Source organism: Rhopalosiphum padi, chromosome 3, assembly GCF_020882245.1.
Source record: "Rhopalosiphum padi isolate XX-2018 chromosome 3, ASM2088224v1, whole genome shotgun sequence".
Taxonomy (NCBI): Eukaryota; Metazoa; Arthropoda; class Insecta; order Hemiptera; family Aphididae; genus Rhopalosiphum; species Rhopalosiphum padi.
In genome coordinates this window covers 51,068,466-51,082,990 of record NC_083599.1, presented here as the reverse complement: position 1 = coordinate 51,082,990, position 14,525 = coordinate 51,068,466, and the positions used below count along the sequence as shown (strand labels likewise).

General features: G+C 24.9%; 1 long non-coding RNA gene across 2 annotated transcripts; it reads left to right on the top strand.

Annotated features, from left to right (window-relative positions):
* The first annotated feature begins 3,912 nt into the window (after positions 1-3,912).
* On the top strand, positions 3,913-6,996 carry LOC132927843 (uncharacterized). Of its 2 annotated transcripts, XR_009661860.1 has the most exons (4): positions 3,930-4,053; positions 4,149-4,189; positions 4,690-4,832; positions 6,702-6,996. It is a non-coding gene; the product is annotated as an uncharacterized LOC132927843 (long non-coding RNA). The 2 variants fall into 2 exon arrangements; XR_009661859.1 differs by lacking the exon at positions 4,149-4,189 and having other exon boundaries at positions 3,913-4,053.
* The last annotated feature ends 7,529 nt before the right edge of the window (positions 6,997-14,525 follow it).

The window sequence follows — 14,525 nt, the reverse complement described above, 5'->3', positions numbered from 1 at the left end:
AAAATTTCAAATTAAAATGCTTTTAAATCGTAAAAGTGCATGGGTTAAGTGAATCACTATTTTTAGATTAAATAATAAAACTAATCCTGAACTCAGAAGTTTAACATACAGTAATAGGTATATAAAATTACCTATAAAATATATTTAAACATAAAAATTAAAAATTTACTCTTACGCATTGAAACAAAAATACTAAATAGGTAGTAAATATACAAAATAAAGATAAACACCGATAAAAAATAAAAAAAAAATAAAACAAGCTGTTTTTATTTAATAAATAATAATAATTTAATATTTTAATATAGTTAATATTAAGTTATAACTTATAACTAAGAATTACTTTTTCTTATAAATTATAACTTGTAACTTTATAATTATAACTATGTTCATTGTTCATCATATATTTTTTGTTATATTTTGTAAACATAACAGTTTTTATTTTTTTTTTTATTATAATATTTATAACAGAAATATTATTTTTATATTATTTTTTTCGTGGTATAATTTATTTTTGTTTTCGTTTTTAATTTTTTTTTGTCACAAAGGTACTCGTAATTTAAATTATTCTTTAATTCAAAAGAGTAAAGACATAATTATTTATTATAATCAAACAAATATTATAATATGTGTATATTACGGATTGTAGTACAGGAATATCGTAAGTACATGAGATTTTTAATCTAGGGGCCCCTCAAAACCGGAGGCCCCTGTGAATTGCACACCCAACGCTCCCGATAATTGCGACACTGGACGTACTTATCCGACTTATCGTTAATATTCAACAATATTAAGATTATGGCATTTTTCAAACCTTAACACCCAACAATTTGCGTACGTTCGTCCTTTATTATCACACTCTGAGTTGTGAATCACACATTTTGAAATGTTCCTCGATTAAAATTAGGTAGGTACATTTTGTCACTCCACACTAGAATTTACTCTGAGGGCAAACACTTTTTTTAGAAAGCATAATATGAAAAAAAAGTCATGCAAAACATTACTATTATATGACAAGAATTACTTTTATTTAAAACATACAAATTCTTTTACTAACACGTTCAGTTTGAATATGTGTTTATGACCCTCAAAAGGTTTTCAATCAATACAGTTCCTTGATTGAGACACATGAATTCTTTTTCCAATAGATTTATTTTGCATGTGTTGAAAATCAGCACTCTTTATATTATATAAACCTATTATTATTGTTTTCCATAATGTAGTTATCCTGGTCCAGAACATCAAGGCCGTCCTAAGGCCGGGGCGAGTGGGGCCCCTCGCTCACGCACTTATGTAACATCTTTTGTAGGCCCTGCTGAAAGAGTTATGCCCCGGCTCCGCAAATTGTAGGGACGGCCCTGCAGAATATGCTCGTCCAATTGTCTTTTGTCATATCATTTGCAATTTTATTTATATTAGGAACTATTCTAAATATGTCTAATATCCTATACATTTTTTCTAGGTATAAACTTGATTAGAAGTATTTTTATACGTATCAGCCTTCGGGCTTGTAGTTTTCGCATTTCGCCCCTCAAAAGGATTTCAATCAATTCAGTTCCTTGAATAAAACATGTAAAATCTTCAATGGATTGAGTTTACATTTTCGTTGAAAATCAGCTCTATTTATTTATAGATATTTGTTGTTTTCTAGAATTGAATTATGTTGATCCAGAACTGGCTTGTTCAATTGCGTTTCATTTAGAACATTAGCAATTTAATTTTTAAACAAATTTTTTCTTGTTCAACAGCAGAGTAGAAGGTTCTATTTAATGAGCAATATAATGTGCATTAAGGTACCTACTTAGTTGGTTGGTAAATCACAAGACTGCTGAAGATACTAGAACAAAAAAACAAAAATGCAATAAAGAAACAAGAAAAGGAAAAAAAGTTTATGGAAAATACTTTAGATTATAATAATAGGTAGTTATTAAAATTATTAAAATGTGCATTATTATTATATTTATTTGATAAATAATCTTATTGTTATTAATAAAGACATTTTTTTATAAATTTAAAATTATTTGGTTTTATTTTAGCTAAATATTTTATATTTTACTAATTGATAATTACTAATTAGACTCTGAAATGATGTGTGCAAAACAGGGAATTTCATACATTTGTACATTTTTATGGTTAATCAATTAATATGATAAAATTTATGTGTGTAACAAAATACAATTCACAATATTTATGGATATTACATTATAGGGCTTTGCACCTAAATAAACCTGATACTTTTAAAGTACCAGAAATAATGACAATACCTTATACCAATTAAACTGGAAATCAAAGTATTGTAAAAACCAGTATTCATAAAAAACCCAATACCAAAAATATGAATTATTACCCCCTGTATACGTTCCTGACATTAAATAATCCAATAAGTATTAATAAATTTCGAAAATTAATTTGTTATAATAGTTACCTACCTTACTATTAAGGAATCGAATGATAGAAAATATAAACTATAAAGGTATCGTAACAACTAAATTGTTAGTTTGTCAATTATTACTTTTAAGTCCACAATAATGGTTAATTAATTAATTGGGAACTATTTAGTCATATATTATTTATTCTAAGTAGTCCAAGTTAATTAAGATGTTTTATTCTTCATGAGAAATTTTTTGAACGAACGTTATCAAAATGCCTAAATAGACGACAAATAAACGACGGTGGGACTGGAGAACAACAAAAATATTTGTGAAATATTTTTAAAAAGCTGCCGAGAAAGTTAGAAACTAAAAAAATTACACATTTTGAATTTACTTTAGTGTTCGTGTTTATTGACGTACAAAAACGGGATAGGTACTTCGTATGTCGCCAGAACGGTATCCTTGTACAATTAATGGTATAACATATAACTGATGTAGTGGTTTCTTTACAATGATTGTCGGTAAATGTGTCACACGTTAAAGAAAGAACGACCAACACCGATATACTCTTGAAGTCTTAAATACACTTGAGTACTTGACAAAATGAAAAATATACATTACCTAGTCTTCGGAACCGCTCCGACGGAACGCTTTGTACACAAATTATTTGCATATTCGATTATTGAACTACAATAGCGATTTCCTTGAGAGATTACTTTAAATAAAATATTACCTTAATAACCTTAGTAACCTGCAGTTTGGCAGTTACCTAGTTACCAAATGATTATAATATTATTTATTATTATTTGTTGATTTTACTAGTTCGCTATAAGCCATAGATAAAACCCTAATTTACAAAAGAAAAAAAAACATTAAAATTATAAAATATTTAAATATTTAAAAAGTATATATATGTTTATAGCTTATATTTGAGTTATCTAATAGAGAAATAAAAATATAAAAATATACAAGTTCTAAATCTGAATGAAATTAACATTAATATATACTAGGTATTAAAATTATGATTTTGTTAAGCTGTAAATTAAATACAGATGGTCTATTTTTGAGTTCACAAGAATTATTAAGTTTTTAATCCATTCAATCAAAAACTGCATTAACTAAAATAATCGCATCTACTCTTTAGTATTTTCCATTTATACTAATCAGGGTTCTAGAATTCCAATTGTAATATATTGAATTATTTGTAGTTTCAATCAAATGTCTAATTTATCAACAACAAAAAATTCTTGGAATCGAACCCGAAGCTACCCAGGCCACTGACAATATTTCGGTTTCTCAGTCGAAACGCAGTAGGCATATTTTAATTTCTTTGGTAATCATTGATCAAATGGTTGTAAAAAGTCTATTTATTTTATTATGTTAATAATTAACATTATTTATATTATTAATCATTCTCAGCATTGAGATTTGAGATCCATTCTAATCTTCATATCTTCATCACAGAATAAATTTAATTGTTTAGTTATTTTATTATTATATTCTGTGCCTTTAAGAAGATAACATTTTTATCATTGACGAAATTTATGATAACCGAGTTTAACGATAGTAATGATAATATTATAGAAATATTTTTTATATTACTCATATTTATTGTTTATGTATTATGTAATTTTCTTGTTCATATCTCACTAATATCATAGTAGTTTCGTCACATTTCAGAAAGGTAGGTACATCGTATAAATTATATTATATTATTATGACTTATGACCAAATATGGTCCTTTTTATACCTATAATACCTATCATCTCTTAATTCCAGAAATTCATACTTGGATGAAAACAATTGCAATATTTGTGATGGTAATATTGGAATAAAAATTTTACAAAAATAATGTCACTTGGCTCTAGATTAAATGTTAATACTTTAATAGTACCTAAAAAGTAAATAGTAGACTTAATTATATCTAACTAAAGTAATAAGTACTTATCAATTACATAATTATTTTTCAATTTTGATTAGTTGGACAAATGAATTGGTATCACCTTACTTAATGTTGTAATAAGTCTTTTAAAGTTAGATTTTAATTTATTATCGAATAGGTTACAGACAAATGTAGGTCAGAGTTACTGGGATTCTTATCGGCATAATTATATTAAATTTAATAATAAAATAAAATAATGCTACCTATTATATTTTAAATTTTAATATAATAACTATATATTTAATAATTACTACATTTGGTTTAAATTTTTGTATAATACATTTCAAATAATGTATATTAGGATAAAGAGTGTATAATTTGGTATTTAAGTGTAATGACAAATGAGTGATGTTTAATGAAGTTATTTTTTTTTTTCAGCCAAACTAGTTGATCAGTTATTCCATCTTAATATATATATTGCCCATTTCAATAAATTGGAAACCAATTGTTTCTTTACTGAAGTAATGCAAAATATTTTATTCAATCAACTGTTCAAGAAAAACTACACAATGTTATAATGAGTAATTATAAAATACATTTTTACATTAAAATTAAAATATTATAGATTTATAGATATAAAATCTTTATACTTTTATTAAAAATATTGTAAACCATAAAGTTCATTGTATTTAATTAACTTTATGTTTATTAAAACTTAATCTAATTTAAAGCTATCTAAATATATTTTACTTAAACCGGGATAAACATTTTTTGTATATTTTTAAAAAAAAATCTCACCATTCAATCAAGGTAAACCATCAACGTTAACATCCTATCTTTTTTCCCACAAACAGTGGTTTGAAACCTACAACATGTTTATAAAGTAAAATCTAATTTAATACTATAAATCTAAAGTAACTGAGTAATTGTCAACACTAACTAGGAAAATAATTTTAATATGTAATCACTAATCACTGAATCATGTAATTATCTTGATTTTTGTATCATTTATCAAATCAACATTGGTTTTCTACAAGAAATGTTTAGTAAAATACAAAATGTCAGCATACATTTTTGAAGTTTAATTGCAGGACAATTGGCCACTCCAATACACTTTATCGGACATTGTTTGCTATGTATTCAAAATCAGTATACAGTCAGTCAAACTGAGACGTATGGCTACCATAAACTAATAAGTAGAGACCAGAATTTTATGCATTTGCTTGTTTTACTGAATTTATGCACTTATATAAGGGTTTCAAATGTGAGCGATTAAGACCCAACTGATTCCATAGACTAAATTTAATTTTGCATATAATGGCATATTGGAGGGTTAGGACATATTTTTTTAGAAGTATATATAATGTACATATTTTTTACAATCCTAGTGAATAGTCAAATTATTTCATGTTTTTATTTTGGATATTGGAATTTATAAATACAGCTATATTGGTGAAAAAAAAAATTGTTTACAACATATTATTTATACATATTAACGCATATTTTACTTTGCATATTTGCCTCATTTTTAGTGCATATAATTCTGGTCTCTACTAATAAGTAAAGCTTGTTTTTATATTCAAATGCAGATTTCTGAACATCTAATTAAGAAAAATCTGAATTTGAGGTGTTGTCGTTTCATGATGTTAACAATTTGATATAATACTTTTCCAACATAATCTCATAAAAATAGTGTTATTCTGATTTTTTTAAATTAATATTTTTATAAATTTAATTTTAGATTTGCTAATATTTTTATTATAAATTGTATATTACTTCAATTTGTAAGAAAAAACCAATTTTTACTTATAGATCCAGGCTTTACTAATTAAAAATGGTATTAATAATTATTATGTTAGTACAGTATAAAAATAACTATGTTATTGTCTTATTGATAATATTGAGTAAATATTTATTAATAATAGAAATAAATGTGTTAAAATATAATGTATGTTCTTTTACCGCATTAAGGATATATTTTATTGAAAACAAATTTATTTTGAACATTATCTTAGTATTATAATTTAAATTTAAAACAAATCTTTGTTCAATTTATTTATTATTAGCATTTTAGCATTGATAAGAATTTAAGAATTGTTTTTAATTAAATAGTAAAAAGTAAAAATGTGATTTCATTAGCTTATTTTTTGCCTGGTGTCTAGTATTTTAACGCTATAAGATAGTACCAAGTATTTAATAATAAACATTTGTACTTTTATGATAAATATTTAATTGTAAAACTATCAAAATTAATATGTTATATTCATTAAATTAAAAATAGAAAATATATATAAAAAAATGTAATACATATCCAATATTTATTCTTTATTATAAATGATGGCTGTAGATTACTATTTACTAACATTTTTCAATTATATTAGACTATACACTGAATGATAGATTACACATTAAATTATTACCAAATTAATAAATATTTATTTTAATTTTAGGCGAAACAAATAAAGAGGAAGCACCTGTACAATATGAAGAATGGCCACTTTTAACATCATCTATATGTAGATTATGTATTTTTCAGTAACTTATTTTGATAGTTGATAAGACTAAATTACTTAAAAACTAATTGTACTTCAAAATAATGTTAAGTTTATTTACTGTACCATTACTGCCAATTGTATATAGAGTGTAAAATGGTGTTAATACTATATTTAACTATATAGATACTATGTAGATGGCAAAATATTTTGTATAATATTTATATATAATTAAATAATAATATATTTATTCTATTCTTTGTTTAATTTATATAATAGTGTTAATCAAAATAATACACTTATAAAACTTAAAACTTAAATAACTATAAATTCAACTTATTGAATAGTTTTAAGCTGTAATAATTGTAAGAACTTAAATTACAAAAAAAAAAAAAAAATTAAAACAATATATTTCTAAATATTTATATAATATAATTTGTGAACTTAGATATTCTTTTCAAAATTACTGAATAAAAAATAAAAATTGTTAAATAATAAAAACTGTGTTTATGTATATATTCTGAATTCTATATTATTAATTAATCATTATATTTATTTAGTACTAAATAGCAAGTAAAATTTATTAAATAACAATATTTAAAAATATAAGAAAACAATAAATAGTAATTTCTTGAAGCACAAAAGTAAATTATTATAAGCTATTTTAAAAGAAATATTTAACTTTACAAAAGTAATAGTTATAGCTCATAAAAAAAATATTACTATTTATTTAATTATTTAATAGATATAACTAATAGGTAATACTCATATTACAAATATTTAATGATATCTTATGTAATTTTAGTTAATATGAATGTAATGTACTAAATTAGAATAGCTTATGCTAGGTATAGTTTTCTAATAAATTAATTATTATTGTTAAATAGTAGATTATAATCTGTATTGGCTATAGATATAAATCAATTTTATTTTTAAAATATTTTACTAATTTTAATTCTATACTACATTTGGCTATATGAACATTATGTGATGTAGTAATTATGTAGTTTATGTAATAGTGTTATATTTTTACATTAATATGTTGTGGATTATACCCAATAAAATATGTACTACTCAGCATAGTTAGTGAATGCAACAAATTATCATCATTTTTTCTAAATTATATTAATAAGTATACTGTATAGTAAATTTATACTAAAATACTTTTATACTTAAAATAGTTCTGATATCTATACTTTGTTCAAAATAAGAAACCTATTCAGCAGCTGGCTTGTGCGTAGGAGAGTGATTTCACTACACAGCAGTTATATAAATGGTTGACTCAGTAGGAAGGACAAATGGGCGTTGGCTGACCGTCGTCTGTATCATTATTGGGTGTTAAACATTTGTTTGAGTGGATTTATATTTAAAAACAATAATAAACTTATGTATTTTACCTTAGAAAAACCATTTTGAGGAATATATCCATGATTTTTTTAGAAAAATATTTATATTTTTTTCAATTTTTGATAAATTGAATAACCTTTTTACAATTTCTCGAGTGTCTTAAATGTATTTTTTTTTATTTATTTACCATCTAAAAAGATAATTTTTGTATCCAAAGCTAGAATTTTATGTTTATGGTAATATGGTTTCAACATTTATGTTTAAGTTAGTTTTTTTTGTTAAAAATCTATTTCCATTCATATAATAAGTGATATTGCTTATGATATATGATATCTGCTTTCAGGTAATACTGTCTGTAGAGTCCATTGATGTTTATAACTTTGTTACATATAAAAATGTCACCTAAGATTAACTGGTTTTTATGAACTTATATATGAATTTAGGAAGTATGTTATACACATAACGTGCAATTATGCAATTTAAAAAATTTCTAAATAAAAAATAATGTTGTATTATTATAGCATTGCTTACTATCATCCTGCTTTTGCAGTTCTACAAAATTTGACATTCTTCTCCAAAGTAAAACTGAATTCTTTTAACAGTCATTTTTATATTATTATCCTTTAAATTCACACAATGGTGCTGTAACAGTGTAGCACAACATATTTCATTATATAATCGATCACCTGGCACCATGTTATGTTCTATAAAGGAGTGGCAAGTTGAATACTTTAGGTCCTTGAGGTTTTAATAATTTTTCTCCAACAAATAATATCGAGATAGGATAGATTATATTAGACTTTATTAAATAAAGTTTATTCTAAGATTAAATAGTAATTTTTTTGTTTCTTTATATCTGGACTTCATCTGGATATTTTATATTTTTTAAATCATTTATGTTGGTTTGTCAGAATCAATGGTTTAAAATTTCAATGTAAATTAATATTTAAGTTTTGTTAAATAATATCTTGTGAATCTAAAATAAGCCTTTTGAAATAATTCTATTTAAATATGTAATACAATATAATATTTTTTTTATTTAGTATTTTTAAGAACTAAAGCAGTACTACAGCAGCCTTATTATTTACAGTCTTCAAAATATAATTTAATGGAATAAGCCAATAAACAATAAATGACAATACTAGGAGTACATGTGTTATTACTTTATTAGATAAATAATTTTTATTGATATAATTTACATAATATCCATATTTCTTAAATATTAATGTTTTCGAGGATAACCACTAAATTAATGTCTTAATACTCGTACATTCTTTTTAAAACTGAGTAAATAATATTAATGTAGTCATATACTATGTAGTATAGTATATTGGACAAAAGTCCTACTGTCTACATATCTTAACTTGATATATCATCTCAACATAAATGCTTTGATAAATGGGTGATGATACATACTTTAATAACAATATACTGATTTCGTCTAAATCTTATAAACGGCCGAATGAAACATAAATATATATTTTTTTTATTAAGTTCATTGTATAAATAATTTAAATATATTTATTTTAATTTTTTTATGATAAATAAATGACAATATTGAATGTTAAATTGTATACTATTTAAATGCAAACTTATAAGTTTATAACATAACGATAAAATTGAATGTTTAAAAATTATTAATAATTAAAACACTGTGTAATGTGTATAGAAACTTAACCCATTTAAATTATATTATAAATATTAAAAATAATTACCATAAGTAATCTTGAAATAAATAATTTAAATAAAATTATATTTTAGTATAATGAACATTTTCACTCTTCTTCGGACTCCTCTTCTTCTGATTCATCTTCCTCCTCAGATGATTCTTGTCCTTCTGCTTGAGCAGCATCTAGATGCTCGGTGTCGTGTTCGTCTTCACCACTATCACCATTTTCTTCAACTATCTCGTGTATTTCAACCTTTGTATTAATATCATCATCATTTTCAGACACAATAGAGGTACTACTTGTTATGGTAGTTGTCTGTTTGATTGTTCGTTGAAATACTGCCGTAGTTTGGACTCCACCTTCATCTTCGTTAATTATTTCAGTAGAGGTGGTTATAGTTGACGATTTTGCAACTGCAGCAGCATTATTTTCTTGAGATTCCGAGATTTGTTGTTCAGATTGATCAATTTCTTCGATTTCTTCGATTTCTTCAGTTTCTTCAACTTTTTTTTCTAACGCCAAACGAGCTGCTTCTTCTTCTTCAGCTACTACTCTTGCTGCTTCTTCTTCAGCTGCCAGTCGAGCTGCTTCTTCTTCTGCTGCTACTCGAGCTGCTTCTTCTTCAGCTGTCAGTCGAGCTGCTTCTTCTTCAGCTGCCAGTCGAGCTGCTTCTTCTTCCGCTGCTACTCGAGCTGCTTCTTCTTCCGCTGCTACTCGAGCTGCTTCTTCTTCAGCTGCCAGTCGAGCTGCTTCTTCTTCAGCTGCGACTCTAGCTGCTTCTTTTTCAGCTGCTACTCGAGCTGCTTCTTCTTCAGCTGCTTGTCGAGCTGCTTCTTCTTCAGCTGCTACTCGAGCTGCTTCTTCTTCAGCTGCTACTCGAGCTGCTTCTTCTTCAGCTGCCAATCGAGCTGCTTCTTCTTCAGATGCCAGTCGAGCTGCTTCTTTTTCAGCTGCTACTCGAGCTGCTTCTTCTTCAGCTGCTACTCGAGCTGTTTCTTCTTTAGCTGCTTTTTCTTCAGCTAATAATCGAGCTGCTTTCTTTTCTGCTGCTTCCTTTTCGGCTGATAAATTCTTGTTAGACGTGGACTCATTCTTATAAAAATTATTTTTGTTATCGTCGCCTAACTTTTTTTCTCGATAGTTATTCACTGAACTGTCTGTACTGCTTACTTTAACTGTTGGATTTGTCGAAGATGACGCTACAGCTTCTCTTGTTTTATTGTAATAAGACAACATAGTGATATTGTCGTCAACTTCTTTTGACAAATGTGGCCTTCTCCTTGGGTATGCCTTGCCACCAGCATATGACACACAAGCTAAGTGTCCTTTACCTTTGAAAGTATAAAAGGGAAACCAAATAAGATGTTATTAATATTGTATAATAAATTAAAATGAGTATTGTTAGTATTTTATTATACCAATGTTGTTATCGCGGCGATAAGAATCTGAGTCAGAAAGGATTTTTTCAATATAAGCATCAGATTCTATACGTTGTGATACAGGCAATTCACTATATCCATTAGACACCGAAGATATTTTGGGTCTGATTGTAGGAGTGTATACTTGTTTAAGCAATCCAGCAGTTTGAGCTCGAATATCTCTTGTAACATCATCAAAGTTCTAAAATTATCAAAATAATATTATTAATAAAAAAAATATATAGCAATATTTATTATAATTAAATTTATGAAGTTCTCACTGTAGAACTCCTAGAGTTTAGATACTCATCAGTAGGGTCGTACGATGGATGAGATCTTGGACGATGTTCTATCCTATCTAAAACACCATGAATTGTAGCTGCGGATCTTCTGTGCATTGGTACGTAATGATGGTGAGTATAAGGATAACCGTTGTAAGGTAAAACATTTGGAGATGGTTTGCCGGTTGATAACGATGGTGTCAGAATAAATGGAGTAGGTGTAGTACTCGTCTGATATACTTGATGCGCCTGATTAGTGATTATAATATTAATTAATTATTATTTAATAATTTGTTATATAATAATATTATATAGATACGAATTGTTTTGACTTTTTATACAAGGTGCATTTATTTTCAAAGTTCATTGGAATATTACTGAGGTTTCTGGATATTTTTAAATAGCCAATAGGTAATACAATTGATTTGAAATTAACGAATATAGTACATTAGATCCTGTACTAAAATATAGTAGTGAAAATATCTAATATATTATGTAAGATCCAGGGTTAAAAAAACCAACAGATACTTAGGGATTAAAATATATCCCAAATAAAAAAATACAATTTGAAAATAGCCTATTAAAAAAAATTATTAAATAATTTTAATATGATTATCAAATTTTAATAATTTATTTTATAAGTAGGTAATAAATTATAGTTAATAATAATAATGATAATAATGAAAGTATATTAATTAAATTATTTAAAAATAAAATATCTACATAAAAAAAATATTTGTATATATTCTCTTTATATTTTTAATTTTATTTGAATATAATTAATCGATTCATAAATGACCAAATAAATAAGACAAAGTGATAAACTGATAATTATTAAAAATGAAATATACACTTTTTCAACACACTAGGTACCTACTGAAATAGTTTTACTATTATGAACATAATTATAAAATATTCACCGGGAAACTGATGTTTGATAGTTTCAATATCAATACTTCTTTTCTACATCTATCATAATAGTTAATATTTAATATTAATAATATTATTAATAAATTTAATAATAAATGATAATTTATAATATTATAATTATAAAGTACTAATAAAAACGTTGATAAGATTACCTGCTTGAACTATAAATTATGTAGTCTACTATCTACTCGTAAACTTGTTGGTAGGTACTCTAGAGTCTAGACTTTAGTTCGATTTATATTTAAATAATCAAATATGATAGTTACTGATGATCAAAGATGTTGTTCGTTTTTTCGTACACTTTAAACGCATACGTTATTATAATTTATAACTATTATAGGTATTTCTTTAATTTTATAAAAATAATATTACATTATTATTTATTATTGTTACCTACGTGGACAATCATCAACAAATTAAATATTTTTTTAAATGTAATTTATCTTAACTTAGATTATGTAATTCATTTTTCATTACTATTTATAAATTATAAAAATATTACTATTACTATTTTATCATTTAATCAGGCTTTTTTTTTATTTGGAGTTTTTGTTCCGTTAATTTCTATAGTCATATGTTGGATATTTAGACTTAGATATAATGTTCCTAATAATATGGCAATTTACACATGTCCATTAATACATTTTTTGCCAATTCCATGAAATGTATAGACTTTGATTTATCTTAAATTGCATTCATAATATTTTATCTAAATATAAAACACTAATTCAAGTTATTTTTTAATATTAATTATGAACTATTTAGTAGGTACTTTATTTCTAAAAAACAAAATATGTAAAATAAGAAAAATCTAAAAGTATTATATTACTCTTTAAAATTACATACATTACTTAATTAGGTATATATAAAATTAAAAAAATATATATTCTAATGGTACTTTTATCATTAATATTATTTAGTACGTGTTCGCCTGGCACGATATCAAATATGCTGTACTGCTGTAGTAACGAGGTCTCACAGAATCACATAAAACTATAGAAGTATAAAACTCCAATTTTTCTTCTACAGTTCTACACGCATGTTTTAAAATAACACTTTCGAGTCATGGGTACAATGATGATCTATATCGACTATATCAGTTCATGACATATAAATATGTTAGTACTGACAAGTTTTTTCTTATAATTAAAAATATAATATTCTTTGTTTTATTACATTTGTATATTGTATAAGTCCGCCTACTGTTGATTGATTAGGTACCTACTTATATTGCATAAACTTTAAGAATAATTTTAAATTAATATAAAATATCCCACTAATGTGTGTACTTACGTTATTTTATAAAGTTATGTACAAACATTGTAATTTAAAAAGTCGTATATACCTAGTTCTAAAATTAGTAATTGTCCATTTTATTATATAAGCAGAATTTATTGAAATGCATTACATCTACGAATATATTTTCACATTCCACAATTTAAGATGTAACACAGTATCTAAAAGTGATACACAACATGGCAATTGCCAATATTGCCGATACACATTACTAAATTAGTATATTATACCTGATTAATAATTTAATGGACATATACATGATATATGAAATATGAGTACATATCAGTATATCACATAAAATATATAATATAAAGCGATTATTTACTTAATTATTTTTTTAATTTTCATATAAATTATTTTATACTACTAATATAAGAGATGTATTACAGATAGTATATCTAAAACAATACTAAATATACTCAATTCCCGGGGTTTCTATTTTTTTAATGGCAAGTTTATATGTTTAAATCTAAAACTGCGAGAAAGGTATGTACTTAGATATTTTTGTACTAAAAAATTTAAATATTCAATAATCAACCAACAGTATAGTATGATTTTTTACAAAAATTTAAGGATAAGAAAGAGAGACAACATTTTAAAGAATCTGATAAAAACCTATTTAAAATATAGAAGTATAATAAGTTAAAAATTTCTTATATATTTTAATATTTATAAATAATTTTCATGAATTTTTAAAAACAAATTTATTGGATTACATTGATAATAGACGAAGATCTTTATAGGATGCCGGATTATAATGATAAATAAGACGAATGTAACTTGAAACGTTATAATGTCATACTCATAACATTTGCTGGCTAAAATTCAAATTACTCATTC